We start from the raw sequence: 19,580 nt of genomic DNA on the forward strand, positions 1-19,580 counted from the left end.
ATACCTGAGGAAGCCTCTGGTAATCAAGCTGGTCTCCTTCCCCGGCTTGCTCTCGCGTTCCCCGAACCCCGAGCAAGCAGGTCTCCTTCCCTGAGGTTTGCTGGGTGGTTCCGGGAACGCGAGAGCAAACCGGGAAAGGAGACCAGCTTCGCCGCGGTTTGCTCTCGCGTTCCCCGAACCCCGAGCAAGCAGGTCTCCTTCCCTGAGGTTTGCTGGGTGGTTCCGGGAACGCGAGAGCAAACCGCGGCGAAGCTGGTCTCCTTTCCCGGGTTTGCTCTCGCGTTCCCGGAACCACCCAGCAAACCTCAGGGAAGGAGACCTGCTTGCTCGGGGTTCGGGGAACGCGAGAGCAAACCGGGGAAGGAGACCAGCTTCGCTGCGGTTTGCTCTCGCGTTCCCGGAACCACCCAGCAAACCTCAGGGAAGGAGACCTGCTTGCTCGGGGTTCGGGGAACGCGAGAGCAAACCGCGGCGAAGCTGGTCTCCTTTCCCGGTTTGCTCTCGCGTTCCCGGAACCACCCAGCAAACCTCAGGGAAGGAGACCTGCTTGTTCGGGGAACGCGAGAGCAAACCGCGGCGAAGCTGGTCTCCTTTCCCGGGTTTGCTCTCGCGTTCCCCGAACCACCCTGCAAACCGCAGGGAAGGAGACCTGCTTGTTCGGGGGTTCGGGGAACGAGAGTGCAAACCGGGAAAGGAGACCAGCTTCGCCGCGGTTTGCTCTCGCGTTCCCCGAACCTCCCTTGAAGCCGCCCAACAGCGCTGCAGTGTGGCCACATCTAACACCACTTGCAGCGCTGGTTGCTGTAAGTGTGGCCACTCTGCAGCGCTGGCCCTATACAGCTGTACTAATACAGCTGTAACAACCAGCGCTGCAAAATTTTAGATGTAGACATGGCCTCAGTGTTTAACATTCTGTGATGTAGTGTGACACATAATGATATAGAGTGACTGATTACTGTAGAACAGCTCTGCAGATGAATGATACAAGGGCCTTTGGGAAATCTATTCCAGTCTAACTTGGTGCCTTGTCACAATATAATGCAATCACATTAGATTGTCTCACACAACCGTGCAGAATGTTAAACACTGGGGAAGTGGTGGGGAAGCACCACATGGTAACAGCACCAGTTTGGAGTCTTCTGATGGGTGTTGTGATGTTGAGCTAACTCTAGGGAGATGCCAGGAAAGGTGCTGAGGTCATGCTGGATAACAAGTATCCCAGAGTAGATACTGACAGAGATTAGGTCAGAGTGCTGGAAATGTCTCATAAACCTGGCATAAAAGCCTGCCTGTTGCATTTGTTGAATATTTGTTCTGAAGCAAGTTAGCAGGTTAACATGTCTGTGAGCTGCCTTTTTGCCTAGTTTGGTTCTCAGTAAGTAGGATGTACTAGTAGTATGTCATCACTAATACATGATGAAATTTTACTGTCTTCTCCAGGGAACTCAGGAGTATGACAAAGTTAGTTGCTGTGCCCACATTTCAGACAAAGAAGAAGGGGAAAAAAGGCAACCACAGACAGAACGGAGAAAGCTCATTTCAGAGGCGACAGAAAGCTCCCAGATGAACAGTGGGAGGAGGATGCAAGGGAATAAGGTGAAACTCACCAAAGGAAGAGCAACATGGGTAAAGACTCAACGTGTTATGTGACATGTTCCCCAAAACTCCTCCCTTGTAAATCATCCCTGCTTACTGATCTGACGTTGCCTGTTTCCTAGTCAATCAGTGGAAGCCCAAAGGGGAGGAGGGTAAGATTTTAGCTGGATTTTCCTGAGCCAGGAGGAAATTCTAGTAAATGGAAACCCATATGTCACTCTCCTTTCCCCTGCCTGTCTCCTTCTTCCTTTCCTTTCCCTCCCTTCCCATTCCTTTGTTCACTAGTGCTTGTGTTGTCTTTTTTTTCTGTTTTCCTCTTATTTTTTGGAGGAGGGAGGGAAATAAAATATACATTTAAAAAAGAAAAGGAGGCCCCTACGCACACTCACAGGGTAGCCAGGGGCAGAGGTGAAAAAGAGAAGTTGAGAAACAACCACCATATATGACTCCTTAATTTTCTGTCCCAGCCTAGATGCAGGTTATAGCAGCCTCACGGCTTCTCTAACTTGCAACAGTTAGCTGTGGCCTCCAAGGAACCATTTGTTAGCTGGGGATAGAAGAGCACAGTGATCTCCAGCCACTCCCCCTCCTTGGAGGCTGGAAAGAGGAGGTATAGGCACTGACTATGCCTGCTCTATGCCCTTTAGGGGCTCTCCCCATGCTAGGAACTCACAGCAGGGTGGGGGAGGGTTGTGGGTGGTTTCTATTCCTTTTATGCCATATACATTGTGGAAAGGGAGTGGAACAGGACAGAGAATCTGCCCCAATGTATTGATTGTGGCCCTTAGACATATTATTTTTAAAAAGCCAGTTTAGCCCTCAGGCTGAAAAAGTTAGATGCCACTATCTTGAAGCAAGACAAGAGATAATTATTACATAAGAATGACCATACTGGGTCAGACCAATGATCTATCTAGCTGAGTATCTAATCTTCTGACAGTAGCCAATACTAGGGGCTTCAAAGGGAATGAACAGAAGAGACAATCATCAAGTGATCCATCCCCCCGTTGCCCATTCCCAGTTTCTGACAGTCCGAGGCTCTGGATGCCAGAGCATTGGGTTGCATCCCTGATCATCTTGGCTAATAGCCATTGATGGACCTGTCTTCCATGAACTTATCTGATTCTTTTTTGAACCCCATTATAGTTTTGGCCTTCATAACATCCACTGGTAATGAGTTCCACAGGTTGACTCTGCAATATGTGAAGAAGTACTTCCTTTTGTTTTAAACCTACTGCCTATTAATTTCATTGAGTGACCCCTGGTTCTTGTTACATGAAGGAGTAAATAACACTTCCTTATTCACTCTCTCTACACCAATGATGATTTTATAGATCTCTATCATATCCTTTCACTACCATATTGGCTTTCTTCCAAGCTGAGAAGTCCTAGTCTTTTGAATCTATTCCCTCTTACCTGGTGTCAAGTATCGGAGGGGTAGCCATGTTAGTCTGGATCTGTAAAAGCAGCAAAGAATCCTGTGGCACCTTATAGACTAACAGACATATTGGAGCATGAGCTTTCATGGGTGAATACCCACTTCATCGGATGTAGGTATTCACCCACGAAAGCCCATGCTCCAATACATCTTAGTCTATAAGGTGCCACAGGACTCTTTGCTGCTGTTCCATCTTAATTTTTGTTGCCCTCCTCTGTACCATTTCCATTTCTAATATATCTTTTTGAGATGGAGTGACCAGAACTGTACCCAGTATTAATGGTGTGGACAAACTGTTGATTTATATAGTGGTATTATGATATTTTCTGTCTTATTATCTATCCCTTTCTTAATGGTTCCTAACTTTCTTAGCTTTTTTGACTGCTACTGCACATTGAGCAGATGTTCTCAGAGAAATATCCACAATGACTCCAAGATTTCTTTCCTGAGTGGTAACAGCTAATTTAAATCCATCATTTTGTGTATATGTAGTTGGGATTATGTTTTCCAGTGTGCATTACTTTGCATTATCAAAGTTGAATTTCATCTGCCATTTTGTTGCTCCATCACCCAGTTTTGTGAGATCCCTTTGGATCACAGTCTGCTTTGGAATTATCTATCTTGAGTGATTCTGTATCATCTGAAAATTTTGCCACCTCGCTGTTTACCCCCTTTATCCAGATAATTTATTAATACGTTGAATAGCACTGGAGCCAGTACAGATCCCTTGGGGACACCACTATTTACCTCTCCCCATTCTGAAAACTAACCATTTAGTTCTACCCTTTGTTTCCTGTCTTTTAACCAGTTACTGCTCCATGAGAGAACCTTTCCTCTGATCCCATGGCTGTATACTTTGCTTAAGAGCCTTTGGTGAAGGACCTTGTCAAAAGCTTTCTGAATGTCCAAGTACACTGTCTCAACTGGATCACCCTTGTCCACATGTTTATTGACATCCCTCAAAGAATTCTAATAGATTGGTGATGTATGTTTTCCTTTACAAAAGTTGTGTTGACTCTTCCCCAGCATATTTTGTTAGTCTCTGTGTCTGATAATTCTGATTGTTACTATAGTTTCAGCCAATTTGCCTGGTATTGAAGTTAGACTTATTGGTCTGTAATTTCTGTGATCGCCTCTGGAACCTTATTTAAAAATTGGTGTCACATTAGCTGTCCTCCCATCATCTGCTACAGAAGCAGGAATCACCAGATAGTGCTGCTACGCATAGTCTTACAAACGCTTTTCCTTAGTGTGCTGGCTCAGCTCAGTCTTTGAAGAAATGCTGTGTTGTTAGTTTTGTAATACAGTTTCTTCGGGGGGGAGGGGTGCTGTTGCAACCAGGAAGGGAATTTGCTGTCTTCCTTATATTCCTAATTATAGTCAATTCTTGGAGCAGAGTTGCTTCTTGGAAACCACACATTAGTGTTTGTGCTGAGATCTCCACAAGAGGGAATTTACTGGGTGTCATTTGTGACCCTCTCTGATGCAGAACTGGTGTACATAACAGTTACACCAAGAAAATACTCAAACTCCATGTGACTGATTTCTCCCCCAATCAGAAGCCAGCCTGATAGGAGAAATGGAGGAGCACATGCTGGAGGTGGACTGCAGCTCAGGAGGGGAGGATGTAGCAGTAGCTGAGCACAGGTTGAGCGCAGTTCAAAAGACAGACAAAAGAAATGTACAGAACAGCTCAGCCACTCCAGTAGGGGTGAGAGGAGATGGAAAACTGAACGTGGCTTGAGATGAAGAAATAGCTGTTGGGGTTTTTCCTGTGTACCCACAATTGCAGAACCAGGAAAACGTGAGACACATTTGGCTTCTACCAGCAGTAAATTATCCTCTACATATAAATAATAAGTTATTAATATTATTCAGAACTGTAAAAGCACCAGAATACCAGGCAGTAAAGGATGAGATGTATTTAAAGAATGACAGTAACCAACTTTGTCTAAGCACAGTCCCTAAACTCGCATACGCCGTCTGCAGGAATATGTTATCACAGTAAAAAGATGAGAGTCCCTGGGATGGGCTCATCTAGAGGCGCATGCACAGCACAACTGAAACTATTCAAGGAATGCCACCTGCTGCACACATTTGGAATGACTTGGCGCTTATTCCATTTCTTTTGTTTAGACCACATATTGAGCAAGGGACATTGGACAGTGTTCATAATGGGATAAGTATTGTCACAGAGAATGCTAGGTACACCCATTCTGTGTGCATGTATGTATGTGCATGTATACTGAAAAAATCAGTCTGTAATATGTGCATAGTTAGAACAGCTACGCAGCAGAACGGGCCTGAGCCAGTCCACATTGAAATCAATAGCAAACCTCCCATTTACTAATATTTGGAATTCCACTGTTTTATCTTTCAGTTGTAGATATACAAATATTATGAGGGTTTGTATAAACATGCTTTCCCCCCTTAATTTACAGCAGTGATGGCTAAATAAATTCCCAAGAGAGTTACCACTCGATAACATTTGTGCTCAGTTTAGCTGTCGCCACTCTAAGTCTTCTTCTTTTGAAAATTCATTCTGTTCACTAGGATGTTTCTGGTCTGCTAAATATCTATGAATATTGTCGAGGGGAGGTAAAATGTGCTTTCTGGTTCATACATTATTCAGCAAATATTCCTGTTTTTGCTGAATAATTTATTCAGCGAATTTTTTTCAAGGGTTCGACCAGCCCAGTGCTGATATACTGGAAATGAAAGTCATGCTGCTTTCCCCTGAATCACTATGCGACTTACTGCCAATGTAGCAGAATGCTTTTTGTTTTATAAAAGCTGATTAAATAAATCATGGAATGTAACTTCCTTTATCTCCAACAGAAAGTTAATGAAATTTCACTGTTCCCCATCCCCCCTGGTGCTAAAATCACTGCTTTCTATTGCAGTCTACAGACACATAAATAAATCTAGGTATTTATAAACATGGACAGTCACATAACCTTTTCAAGGAAAAGGGGCTTCCACAATTGCTCTGTCTGTTTGTATAAGAAAATTAATGAGCAATGCTCAATATGGTACAAAGTTAAAGGGAGAAAAAGGAAAGCAATTATAACTATCCTGCTGTAAAAATCAAATAAATTTAGCAATGTAGATAAGCAAATAGAATTTAACAAGTATTTACTCCAATATCTTGCAATGGATAATGATACAGTAGCTCAAAATATGATTGCTTTTGTCTCCACAGGGATCCATTTTATCATGGTGCATGCACCATAAATAGTGCTCTACAGGTGATATCTTATCTTCTACCATTTGTAACCAGCTTTTCTAGGTACTATATGTATATAACTTCTCCTGGTCCCTGGTCAGGCAAAGGGCAAGCATAACAAGAATACCACAGCCTGTCCTGTCTGAGCTGATTTACAGCACTGGTAAGTCCACCCCTAATAATAGAACACTGAAGCCAAGGAGAACTGTAAGGCAGAACAAGGATTTAGAGCAGCCAGAAAGAAAGATAATTGCAAATTGCAGCATAATTAAATCTTAATGTCAAGTGCAAAATATTTAGGAGCTGACTTGTATGTGCCAATGCCTATTTGCACAAAACACATGCATTTTTCTTACAGGTTTGGTTGACATTAAAACCAACAATCTCAAAATATAGTCCAGCTTTCAGGCCTGATGCTGCAAGGTACTGAGTGCCCTCTATCTCTATAGACAGCATGGGAACTGGGGGTTCTCAGCAGCTTGCAGGGTCAGATGCTTTTTTTGTACTGAATCAGTTACACAAATTGCATTCCAAAATGCTTGATTATTTGTCTCTCTTCAGTATGCTAATACTAATATTTAGGCAGATTCTCACCTGAGCTAGGGTTTCTTTGTTGGCAATATAAATTCCCTTGCAAGTGTCGTACTAAATTTCGTGGGGACAGGGGACAGCCTTTTAATGTGTTAGGTACAATGAGATGCTAAACTGGATTGGGTGCACTGTAATATAATAATTTGTATTAAAATGTATTATGGTTAGTACTAGAACAATTATGACATTTAGAGATACATCTGGGACCCAGATTTCAGATCTTGACTATCCCAAGACTTTTGGGATGTTTGAGATATATGGGTCAGCCCATTATAGCAATAGGGATCAGGTGTGATGTTCAGATCTGGATTCAGATTCTGAACCCTTCAAAGTTAAGGGGAGGTTTGATCTTGGGTTAAGTTGCAAGCCCATGTATAAGGAAATTTTTTTTAAAATAAATATATATGAATGTAATGGAACATATTAGCCCTAATAATGGTTGGTTGCCAGTTTAAATCTAGCTCAAGTCATTATTGTTAAATAGTTCCCATCTAACTACAGATTAATGATCTATATGAAATAACTATAATGGTCTCAGTCTAGTTCTTACTGGATGTGTATCCATGTCACAGAAACCATCCACACATTTGGCACCCTGGATCCAATGCCTATATAAGTCAATGGGAGTCTTTCCATTATTTCGGTGGATGCTATATCAGTCTTAGGTCTTACCTGCATGGACAAATGTACTGGTAGAACTATAGTGGTACAATTATACTGCTATAGTTATAATGATATAACTCAGTGTGGACACTCTTATTCCCGAATAAAAGCGTCCGCATGCCATAAATATAGCATTATAATTATACCAGTATAGATCTGCCAGTAAATTTTCCTTTGTAGACAAGCCCTTGATCACACTGGAGAATGAGCTACCATTTTACCTACAAAGCTGGTGCCTGAAGAACTGCCTGTGGGCAAGACAGCGTGAAAAAGTTACAGTGCTACTGTATATGCTACATTTATTCTCTGCAGAAATAAAGAAAATTCTGGGCTGCTGTTCCAGTGCCATTCATGAGAACTATGTTCAGTAAAGTTTAAAACAGACATTAAAAAAAAAATCAGAAATGTTTGACCATCCATTACTCTGTGTGTGTGTGTATGTGTGTGTGTCCAAAAAAGTAAAAGAACAGCAAAGGGAAGGGAAAGAAGAATGTCATCTCGGTTTCCGTCTACTAGTAATCAATCAGATATCTAAAAAGTTAACCAAAATCTTTTCACATTTGTCTGTGGTCCATCTTCAAAATGTTACCCACTCTTTAGCTGCCAGGTCAGCCATGTTGTTGAGCCAACATTGTTGAGGCACATTGTTCTTCCATCTAAGCAATATGAGCCATTTGGCTACCAGCACTGCTCTAGAAACCCAAGCTTGCCATGAGTTAGGGTAGTTGTTAGCCTTTCCAGATTATTGTACTCCCTTTCAGGAGTCTAATTTGCCTTGTGTACCTAAGGTTGTCAGGTGTCCATTTTTTGACCGGAATGCTCTGGTGATTCCAGTCAGCACCGCTTACCAGGTCGTTAAAAATCCGGTTGGCTGCACAGTGGAGCTAAGGCAGGCTCCCTGCCTGCTGTGGCTCCACACGTCTGCTGGAAGCAGCAGTATGTCCCCCACTCTGGCTCCTAGGCGTAGGGGCAGCCATGGGACTCCAGACACTGCCCCTGCCCCAAGCACGAGCTCCGATTGGCTGGGAACCACGGCCAATTGGAGGGGCAAGGGCAGCACCTGCAGACAGGGGAGCTCACAGAGGTAAGTGCCACCCAGAGCCTGCATCCCTGATGCACTCCCATGCCCCAGCCCCTGGCCCCAGCCCTGATCCCCCTCCCACCATCCAAATCCCTTGATCCCAGAGCATATTCTTGCACTCCAACCCCTCATCCCCAGCCCCATCCTTGAGCCTGCACCCCCATCCAGAGTCCTCACCCCCTGTCGCACCCCAACCCTCTGCTGGAGTCCTGATCCCCCTCCTGCATTCTGAACCTCTCAGACCCAGCCCAGATCCCTCTCCTGTACCGCAGATCCCTCATCCCCAGCCCTACACCAGAGCCTGCGCCCCCAGCCAGAGCGCTCACCTCCCCACATACCCCAACCTCTTGCCCCAGCCCAGAGCCCCAGCCCACACCCTGAACCCCTCATTTCTGGCCCCACCCCAGAACCTGCATCCCAGACCAGAGCCCGTACCCCCTCCCACACTCCAACCCCCCTGCCTCAGCCCGGAGCCCCCTCCCATACTTCACACCCCTCAGCTCCACCTCCTAACCCAGAGTCCCCTCCTACAACCCAAAACCCCTCACCCCCAGCCCCACCACAGAGCCCGCATCCCCAGCTGGTCCCCTCACCCCCTCCCACAGCCCCCTGTTGCACCTTGAACTCATTTCTGGCCCCACCCCAGCACCCACCCCACAGCCGCAGCCCTCACCTCTACTGCACCCCAACCCCCTGAGACAGCCTGATGAAAGTGAGTGAGTGAGGGTGGGGATCGCAAGCAATGGAGGGAGGGGGGTGTAATAAGATGAGTCCATGAAACATAAACCCTTGGTATCAGATGCCCGGTCTGAGGCCTGAACTGAAGTAATGGTCAAGACATTGCTAACATAAAGCAAAGTTAGGCTGAGCCAGAGGCAGGTCCGGCTCACAGAAGTTGGCAAGAGCGTATACACATGTAAGTACTAATAAGAAGAACGTATGCACAGATGACAAGGAACAGGCAGACCCAGTCTAAAGACAATATGAAAGAACAATGCAATGGATAGAAAATATGAAAGGACAATACAATGGATAGACAGTATGATGGATAGACTTATTTGTTCGAACCAATCTGCACCATGAGAAAGGCAACACCGTCGTGCATAAAGGGGTTGTACCTCAGTGCATTCAATGATGCGAAACCTGTTTGTACCTGTATATAAGAATGCATCCCTGAATGGACGTCTTTGTCTGGCCTAGGGGGCAGTGGAGAGTCCCGCCACTGACTGAGTCGATCCATTGTCAGGGCGCACATATTCATAGAATGTCCTGTAGAGTCTGCGGAAAACTATTACTGTGCTTCATTTGACAATAAACCTGGCTGGGTGCCTTTGTACTTCATTAGAGTCTGTGGTCACTGGGGGTTCTCTCAGGGTCTGCTGTGCCAGCGATCTGCAGAGCTGGGACAGTACACAGAGGGAACACAAGCACACAGCCGACTGGTATCAACACTGAACAGAGCAGAGCACCACACGGGGGCGGGGGGGAATGGAGTGAGCAGGGGGTGGGGCCTCAGATGAGGGGCGGGGCAAGAGTGTTCAGTTTTGTGCAAATAGAAAGTTGGCAACCCTATACGTACCCCCAAGTTTCACCTCACTTAAAAACTACTTGCTTACAAAGTCAGACATAAAAATACAAAAGTGTCACAGCACCCTATTACTGAAATATTGCTTCCTTTATTATTTTTACCATAAAATTATGAATCAATTTGAATATAAAATTGTACTTACATTTCAGTGTATAGTATATAGAGCAGTATAAACCAGTCATTGTCTGTATGAAATTTTAGTCATACTGACTTTGCTAGTGCTCTTCATGTAGCCTATTGTAAAACTAGGGAAATATCTAGATGAGTTGATGTACCCCCTGCAAGACTGATGAGTACCCCCAGGGGTACACGTACCTCTGGGTGACAAGCTCCAGGGTGATGGCTATATCCCGAAACACAGTTCTGGAAAGTAATTTTTAAGGAGGTATATCCATTATCACATTAATCCTCCAACCTATTTCTAGCCAAAAGAATTGTATCCTTCTAGGACAGTCCCAAAATGTGTGAGCCAGAGTGGCTCTGGGAGACTCGCATCTCCAGCAGCAGTCTGTTGTGGCAAGGCCTATCTACAGTAACTGCTGTGGGGATCAGTGTGAACAAAATTTATTTTTCTGCCTTAATTGTAGATCAACAGTAGAGTTTTTAATATTTTGCAAAGCACTTCCCCCATTGGCTAGGGATCAAGGAGATACACAAATCTTTGTTCTAGGCCTGGTGCTGGCAATCTAAATTGCAGGGTGGGGTGTCCTTTGGGTCAGCAAATTGTAACAGGCTACAGCTAGTCAGGTGAACCTATGCAACTCTCTCCAGGTCAACAACAATTCTGGAGTCTCTGATGCTGAGTGTCCACTTCTGTTTCAGGCCTAAATTGCCACCACTCCCCTTTGCTTAGCATCAGCAAAGGGAAGTGGTTTGTAACTTTCACTGTATATTATAAAAAATTCAGACTAGATTGTGATCTTTAATAGCCATTAATGGACTTAACCTCCATGAATTTATCTAGTTTTCTTTTTTAAACCCTGTTATAGTCCTAGCCCTCGCAGCCTTCCCAGGCAAGGCGTTCCACAGGTTGACTGCGTTGTGTGAAGAACTTTCTTTTATTTGTTTTAAACCTGCTGCCCATTAATTTCATTTGTTGGCCCCTAGTTCTTATATTATAGGAACAAGTAAATAACTTTTCCTTATTCACTTTCTCCACATCACTCATGATTTTATATACCTCTATCATATCCCCTCTTAGTCTCTTCTTTTTCAAGCTGAAGAGTCCTAGCCTCTTTAATCTCATATGGGACCCTCTCCAAACCCCTAATCATTTTAGTTGCCCTTCTCTGAACCGTTTCTAATGCCAGTATATCATTTTTGAGATGAGGAGACCACATCTGTATGCAATATTCAAGATGTGGGTGTACCAGGGATTTATATAAGGGCAATAAGATATTCTCTGTCTTATTCTCTTCCCTTTTTTAATGATTCCTAACATCCTGTTTGCTTTTTTGACTGTCGCTGCACACTGCGTGGATGTCTTCAGAGAACTATCCATGATAACTCCAATATCTCTTTCCTGATTAGTTGTAGCTAAATTAGCCCCCATCATATAGTATGTATAGTTGGGGTTATTTTTTCCAATGTGCATTACTTTACATTTATCCACATTAAATTTCGTTTGCCATTTTGTTGCCCAATCACTTCGTTTTGTGAGATCTTTTTGAAGTTCATCACAGTCTGCTTTGGTCTTAACTATTTTGAGCAGTTTAGTATCTGCAAATTTTGCCACCTCACTCTTTACCCCTTTCTCCAGATCATTTATGAATAAGTTGAATAGGATTCATCCTAGGACTGACCCTTGGGGAACACCACTAGTTACTACTCTCCATTCTGAAAATTTACCATTTATTCTACCCTTTGTTCCTGTCTTTTAACCAGTTCTCAATCCATGACAGGATCTTCCCTCTTATCCCATGACAACTTAATTTAAGAGCCTTTGGTGAGGGAACTTGTCAAAGGCTTTCTGGAAATCTAAGTACACTATGTCTACTGGATCCCCCTTATCCACATGTTTGTTGGCCCCTTCAAAGAACTCTAATAGTTTAGTAAGACATGATTTCCCTTTACAGAAACCATGTTGACTTTTGCCCAAAAAATGATGTTCTTCTATGTGTCTGACAATTTTATTCTTTATTATTGTTTCAACTAATTTGCCTGGTACTGACGTTAGCCTTACCGGTCTATAATTGCCAGGATCACCTCTACAGCCCTTTTTAAATATTGGCATTACATTAGCTATCTTCCAGACATTGGGTAAAGAAGCTGATTTAAAGGACAGGTTACAAATCATAGTTAATAGTTCCGCAATTTCACATGTGAGTTCTTTCAGAACTCTTGGGTGAATGCCATCTGGTCCTGGTGACTTGTTACTGTTAAGTTTATCAATTAATTCCAAAACCTCCTTTAGTGTCACTTCAATCTGTGACAGTTCCTCAAATTTGTCACCTACAAAGGATGTCTCAGGTTTTGGAATCTCCCTAACATCTTCAGCAATGAAGACTGAAGCAAAGAATTCATTTAGTTTCTCTGCAATGACTTTGTTGTCTTTAAGTGCTCCTTTTGTATCTCGATCATCCAGGGGCCCCACTGATTGTTTAGCAGCCTTCCTGCTTCTGATGTTCTTAAAAAACATTTTGTTATTACCTTTTGAGTTTTGGCTAGCTGTTCTTCAAACTCCTTTTTGGCTTTTCTTATTACATTTTTACACTTAATTTATGCTCCTTTCTATTTACCTCACTAAGATTTGACTTCCACTTTTTAAAATATGCCTTTTTATCTCTCACTGCTTCTTTTACATGGTTGTTAAGCCACAGTGGCTCTTTTTTAGTTCTTTTACTGTGTTTTTTAATTTGGGGTATACATTTAAATTGGGCCTCAATTATGGTTTCTTTGAAAAGTGTCCATGCAGCTTGCAGGGATTTCACTCTAGTCACTGTACCTTTTAATTTCTGTTTAAAGTGTGTTTTTTAACTCAGGGTAGCTAACCCAGGTTAAAATAGTAGTGATGACATGGTAACTGTGCTTTTAAATTCAGGCTGGCACCTTGAGTTCAACCCCAGGCTACCCTATAGGCTTTAGCTTGAGCTGCAAACCTGAGTTAAAAGTATAGTTGTTGTGTCTTCACTGCTTAGCTAACCTGCATTTAAATAACAGTAAAGAAACAGAAACTGTACTTTTAACTCAGATTAGCAGCTCAAGTTAAAGTCTGTGGGATAGCCTGGGGTTGAATTCAAGGTGCTAACTTGAGTTAAAGGAAGAATGACCATGTCATCACTGCTATTTTAAGCTCTGTTAGCTATCCTGAGTTTAAAAGCACACCTTTATGCAATATAGATATACCCTTAGACAAGAAAGAAGGTTGAGGAAGCAAGAATAGGAAAAAATAAAATAATGATGAGTGAATTTATTAGCCCAAGACTCTTTCCCCTCCTCCAATGTTTGTTTATAGTTTCTTAAATACAGCTGTGACGTTATTGGTGTTTGTGTCATCCCTTCCGGCATCAATTTTGCATTGGTGGTGTGACGTTATTGACATGAACTGGAACCGTATAGATCATTGTTGCAATCACTGTAATATATTTGCAGCAAATATTGTACAAAGGTTGTCGTGTGAGGTGTCTATAACGAGGTTACAGACAGCATAATTGTAACCAGCAAATTATAACCTCCTTTATAGACTGCTCACACGACAACCTTTGTACTATATTTGTCAATAATGTCACACCCCCAATGCAAAATTGATGCCAGAAGGGATGACACAAACATCACTGACTGCACCCTAAGAGCTCCCCATCCTTGGTTCTGTCTTACTACAGCTAGTATTGGATTAGAAGCTGTACCACTGTATAACAGAAATGGTTTATCAAAGTCATGTTCAATAACATGATTGGATCTCTTTACAAGAAAGAAGGTTGAGGAAGCAAGAATAGGAAAAAATAAAATAATAATGAATGAATTTATTAGCCCAAGACTCTTTTCCCTCCTCCAGTGTTTGTTTGTAGTTCCTTAAATACAACACCAAATTAAATTGTTATAAAAGACTTAACTCTCAGAAATTAAATCAACTGATAAGCAGACATATATTTATATTGTCCCAAAATAGGCCCTTCTTCAGCCAGTGCACTTAAACACATGCCTAATTTGGGCAGATGCATCATCCCAATGAAATCAGTGTGATTTACAAGCTGAAAGTTATGCACATCCTTATATGTCTTGCTGAACTGGGGCCCTTATCAGTCAATGTATGACATCATTTTCTTTTCTCGTTTTTACAGCAATAACTGCTTTTCTCTGAAGTATAAGAAAGGCAGTGTGATCCAGCAGACAGGGCAATGGATTGGACCTCTGTTTTATTCCCAGAATTCATTCCCTGTGAGAATTTGAGTAGATCACTTAACCCTAAATGTTCAAACCTGGGTGCATAAAATTAGGCATTTATATTGGGCACCTAAATAAGTAGTTATTTTTCAAAAGTGCTGAGTGTCTGCAGCTCCCATGGGCTTCTTTTCTGTCACAATTTAAATCAATCTGATAGTTGTTCAATGGGATTAAAGTGATAGCTCCCTTTTCTTTGTTGTTCTTTGTTTACATTTCCTATAAGCAGTCTAGTAGACTGTTTTAGGTCATTATCCCCTTGAAAAATGCAACTACGGTCAACTGTCTGCTTTCCAGAAGGGGGCCCTATGATATGTATGTAAACTGTGGCATATTTTCTGGTTCAAGATTCCTTTGGTTTTCTCTCTACTAATCCCAACCCATGGTTTATTTATCTATGGTTTATTGCTGGTACTATGTCTTTTCACCTGGTCATTGCTGAACTTAAATTCGCTTCTTCATGTACCAGTTTGGTGCTCATCCAACAATTTTTAAAAAATATTCTTTCCCGGTTTCAGAAAAGGTTTTGATGAATTCAGTCTGCAGGGTTTGCTTGAGCTCTTTTAACAGCAACCCATTTGATAATCTCCTGCCACACACAGTCTAAGAAAATTTGTGCTTAGTTTAGATTTTCTGGACAAAATTCTTAGCTGATGGAAATTGTCATAGCTTCACTGACATTGCTCGTGCCATAAACAGATAGTGCCCATCTAGGATGTACTTCTCAGATGAATATGCAAAATCATTCATCCTTTATTTCTGTGCAGCAACGTAAAAGATCCTCGCTGTTATCTTTACGTAGTTCTTTTGTTTTCACCATCTCAATGCTATTGTTTCATATAAATTATCATATGAGTATTTCATATGACTTTGAGTTTGTGTGCACCTGAACCCATTATATTGTATAATTTATAGTTGATATGAAATGACAATAGCTAGAAATTGTATTGACAGAACTTCATTGTAGATAATTAGTCAACTGGAATCATTCTGAAATAATTAATCAGATTGAAAATCCACTTTAATTTCTGTGGCACTCCAACACTGAAAAATGTAACCATACACATTTTCTTCAGCAAATTGTAGCTATTCGTTTTTTAAATTATTAAACTCTTTCAGGTAAATTTTTCATTCCAGAACATAAACCTTACTCAGCCTATACTCAGCTAGTGAGATTTAATTAATTCACAATGCAAAATGGAATTACTATAGGTACATTGCTCATTCATAGATTTGCTGGGATGACAGGTTGTCACTGATTTTCAGGGGAGCAGGGAGGAGCATATATAGAAATTAGGTACTTGAGAAACTTGGCAGCTTCCACATTCCATATCATTATTGGAAAGAAGATTTGCTCTGTGCTTCTGGGAAGAATAGAGGATATAGATGTGGTGTTTAGATGCGCTTGTAATTATTAGAACTGGGAGCACTGAATGTTGGTAGTCTGAAAGGACAGGAAACAGGAAGGAAGGGGGAAGAGTTCAGGAGGCTGAGTGAGAGTTACAGAGTGTGCAGCAGCAGCTTGGTAAAGGGGTTTCCACTGTAAATAAAGTCCTGTTGAAGCTTGTTAGTACCTTGCCTGCTTGATACAACAATGGAGTATGTCACTCACTAGATCTGAGGTCACATGAAGCTGTAGTTTTCCTTACTGAGGCAAGTGTCAATACTTAGAGTCAATGAGTATGTCTACAATTACCAGGGATCAATGCTGCAGCAATAGATCCACGGGGGGGGGGGGAACAATTTAGCAGGTCTAGTGAAGGCCCACTAAATTGACTGCAGATTGCTCTCCCATCCACTCCAGTACTCCACCAGAATGAGAAGCATAAGGTAAGTCAACGGGAGAGTTTCTCCCATCAACCCAGTGTGGTGTAGACACTGCAATAAATGGACCTAAGCGACATCTGCTCCAGCTACATTATTCACATAGCTGGAGTTGCATAATTGAGGTCGACTTAATCCCAGTGACTTCAGTGGGACTACTCACAAGTTTAAAGTTAAGCACATGTTTAAATGCTTTGCTGGATCAGGACCCTAATGCTCAGTACCATGCAAATTCAAGCCCTACAGAAAAATCAACTATTATTACCAACTTCAGTGGCTGATTTTGCTTTATCTTTGTGTACTTTAGTCATTTATCTTCCATATACTAATCCATGCCCCCTAAAAGAAATGCTTGAAAGTGAAAGCCTAAAAGTATATCTTCCATTCTCTTAAATTACTATATATCATTCTAAAACATAGATAGTTATATAGGTGGTATGATGTTTGTTTTCTATGGTGTGAGAGTATGTGTGAGAGAGAGAGAGAGAGGGATGGAAACCAGTACCTACCGTATAGGTTTTCCTGTAATTATCTTCTGAAATTTTCCAGAGATGATAGCAGAAAAAGATAAGCAATGCGAAGAAGATAAAGTACCACAATAAACTCTGAAAAAGAAAAGAGAAAAAATAGGCAATTCTTTTGAGATACAAATGTAATGTTTCACACAGAGATGATATTCATTGGCTGTAATAGCTTATGTATTCTTGATCTGATAAGTAAAATAATTACTACCCACACATATTGAAAGAGTATTTATTTCATGTCATGTTCAAAAATGAGTTGAAGCAGAAAAGCAATAAAGTATACTGAAGATAGAAATGTAGACAGAAAAGTAAGCAGAAGGAAAAATTATGCTGAGAAATAATGTTGAGAGCAAGAATGCTGTAGGTAAATTTAATTCTTTCATAGGATATTAATTATAGGTTTATTCACTCTTTGTTGAAGCCTTGTTGTTCTAATACATTTAGAAATGGAGATGTGGTGCGAGAAATGGTGTCCATGCAATTTACGAGTGGGTGCAGAAAAGCCACTGCATGCAATACAATTCCTCCTTTTACATGCTGTGGTTTAAAAATTGCTGCCTCTCCCTATTTACAATTAAATATTTTTAGTGTATCCTCAGTGTGTTAAAATCAGTATGTATATTATTGTGCTTAGACAGGTTTATTTGCATTCATTTTCCTTTAATCCATCTGGGGTTGTTTATTGGCAAGTATTGCAGCATATCATTGTGTAATTGTTATTTTAGTTTGGCTGCGCTTGCTTCCTATATATGTGCAACATCAAAATAAAGCCAGATCTCAAATACTGCAGGCTGTCCATATTAAGGGTCTGGCAAAACTGTCCCATGAGGCCATAAGTAGTTTGGTGCAAGATAGAGGCTGCTCTAAGTTGTGAGAACTAGCCCCAAGATCAGGACAAGATTGAGTGAATTCCTGGCATGAGTTAATGCTCCCACTCCTACAATTAGCTTACATTGGTTTCCCCCACCACTCCATTGAAACTCCCAGAGCGAGATGAGGAGCTTAGGATGAAACAGCAATTGGGGACAGCATGGAACCACAGATCCTGTTGGTGATATACTGTCAAACAGGTGAAAGGGTAGAACCAGGAGTCAGTGCAGAGACACAGGACATGTACAATTAGCCCTATCTCCTAATAGATCTCAGCAAGTTCCTTCACCACTGATGAAATGATCAGTTGAAAAGTTCACAAATCCAAACGTGCAGAGCTCCTTTTCCTCTAAGCAGGATCTACCTGGAAGGAGAGTGTGGCATTCTGTACCTTGGGGGAACACCCAGCACCCCCATGTTCATCTTTATCATATGGTTGTATGGTATCTAATGCAAAGTCTGTCATGTCGAGTGTCTTTGGAAGGCTCGTGATGAACTGAGCATTGTTGTTATAGTAATGTTATAGTAATCGTTGTTATAGTAATGCTATAGGTTGTAATATCATGTATGTAGTTATGAGGCTGAGAACGTGTCCTCATGGCTTAAAGCAAGCCCAGGCAAAAACGCTCCAAGAGCAGAGGGGCAGTTAACACCTCATCACACTGCAATGAGGTAATACTCACCTGACTCTGAAGGAAGGGGGCCAAAGCCAAAGCCAAGAAGGAAGAAAGGACATGATAAAAGGAAGAGATGTTTTCCATGCTCTCTCTTGTGCAACTTTCCTCTCTCTTCCACCTCCACTTACAGACATCACCGCCAAGGGACTGAAGCTCTGATCAAAAGGGAGAGCCTGGCTGAAGGGCAACCAGCCAGCCTGTGGTGAGAAATATCTACGTTTGTAAGAGCATTGAAAGTATTAAGATCAGCTTAGAATGCATTTTGCTTTTATTTCATTTGACCAAATCTGACTTGTTATGCTTTGACTTATAATCACTTAAATCTATTTTTCATAGTTAATAAATGCGTTTGTTTATTCTACCTGAAGCAGTGAGTTTGCTTTGAGGCGTGTCAGAGACTCCCCTTGGGATAATAAACCTGGTACACATCAATTTCTTTGTTAAATTGACAAACTCATATAAGCTTGCAGCATCCAATGGGCATAACTGGACACTACAAGACGGAGGTTCCTAGGGTTATGTCTGGGACCGGAGATATTGGCTAGTGTCATTTGGTTGTAAGTAGCTGGGAGCAGCTACCATGCCAGAGACCGTGCGTGAACAGCCCTGGAGTGGGGTTTCTCACAATGGAGCAGGGAAAGGCTGGCTCCCAGAGTCAAGGATTGGAGTTACCTAGCAGATCACCGATCCAGATAACACTGGGGAACGTTGTAGAGGGTAATTTAGTCTTAAGAATTTGCAATAAACTACACATTTACTAGTAGCTAATAGCAAGAATAAAGGTTAATATGTTAAAAGACCCTTCAGACTACTGAAAAATTCCATAATACCCCATTAATCTGTTCCAACAGGAAGAAAAATTGTTACAGCAGTATCTAGAAAATAAATTTAATAGTATTAAAAGTGTTTTGGGGACAGGAGAGCATACGTGATTGGAAAGATGACATTTTAGTACTCATATACAAATAGGAATATAGCATTTAAAAGTGAAGAAAATTTGGAGTTGTAGGGAGCATAATCATTAAAAGCCACTTAGAAAATGTGCAAGGACTCTTGCTTGAAAAACATGCTTACAAGAGATGGGGCATTTGGGCTACCTACTGAGTTTAATAGTCACAAAAT

The 19,580-nt window shown here is 41.8% G+C and overlaps 1 long non-coding RNA gene across 1 annotated transcript in view; it reads left to right on the plus strand.

Moving 5' to 3' along the window:
- The window catches only part of LOC127045541 (uncharacterized), a 146,919-nt gene extending 145,307 nt beyond the window's left edge, over nucleotides 1-1,612 (plus strand). The window contains exon 4 of the long non-coding RNA XR_007772761.1: nucleotides 1,441-1,612. This is a non-coding gene — a long non-coding RNA (uncharacterized LOC127045541). The remainder of the gene's footprint in view (nucleotides 1-1,440) is intronic.
- Nucleotides 1,613-19,580: the final 17,968 nt, after the last annotated feature.

Source organism: Gopherus flavomarginatus, chromosome 2 (genome assembly GCF_025201925.1).
Source record: "Gopherus flavomarginatus isolate rGopFla2 chromosome 2, rGopFla2.mat.asm, whole genome shotgun sequence".
Lineage (NCBI taxonomy): Eukaryota > Metazoa > Chordata > Testudines > Testudinidae > Gopherus > Gopherus flavomarginatus.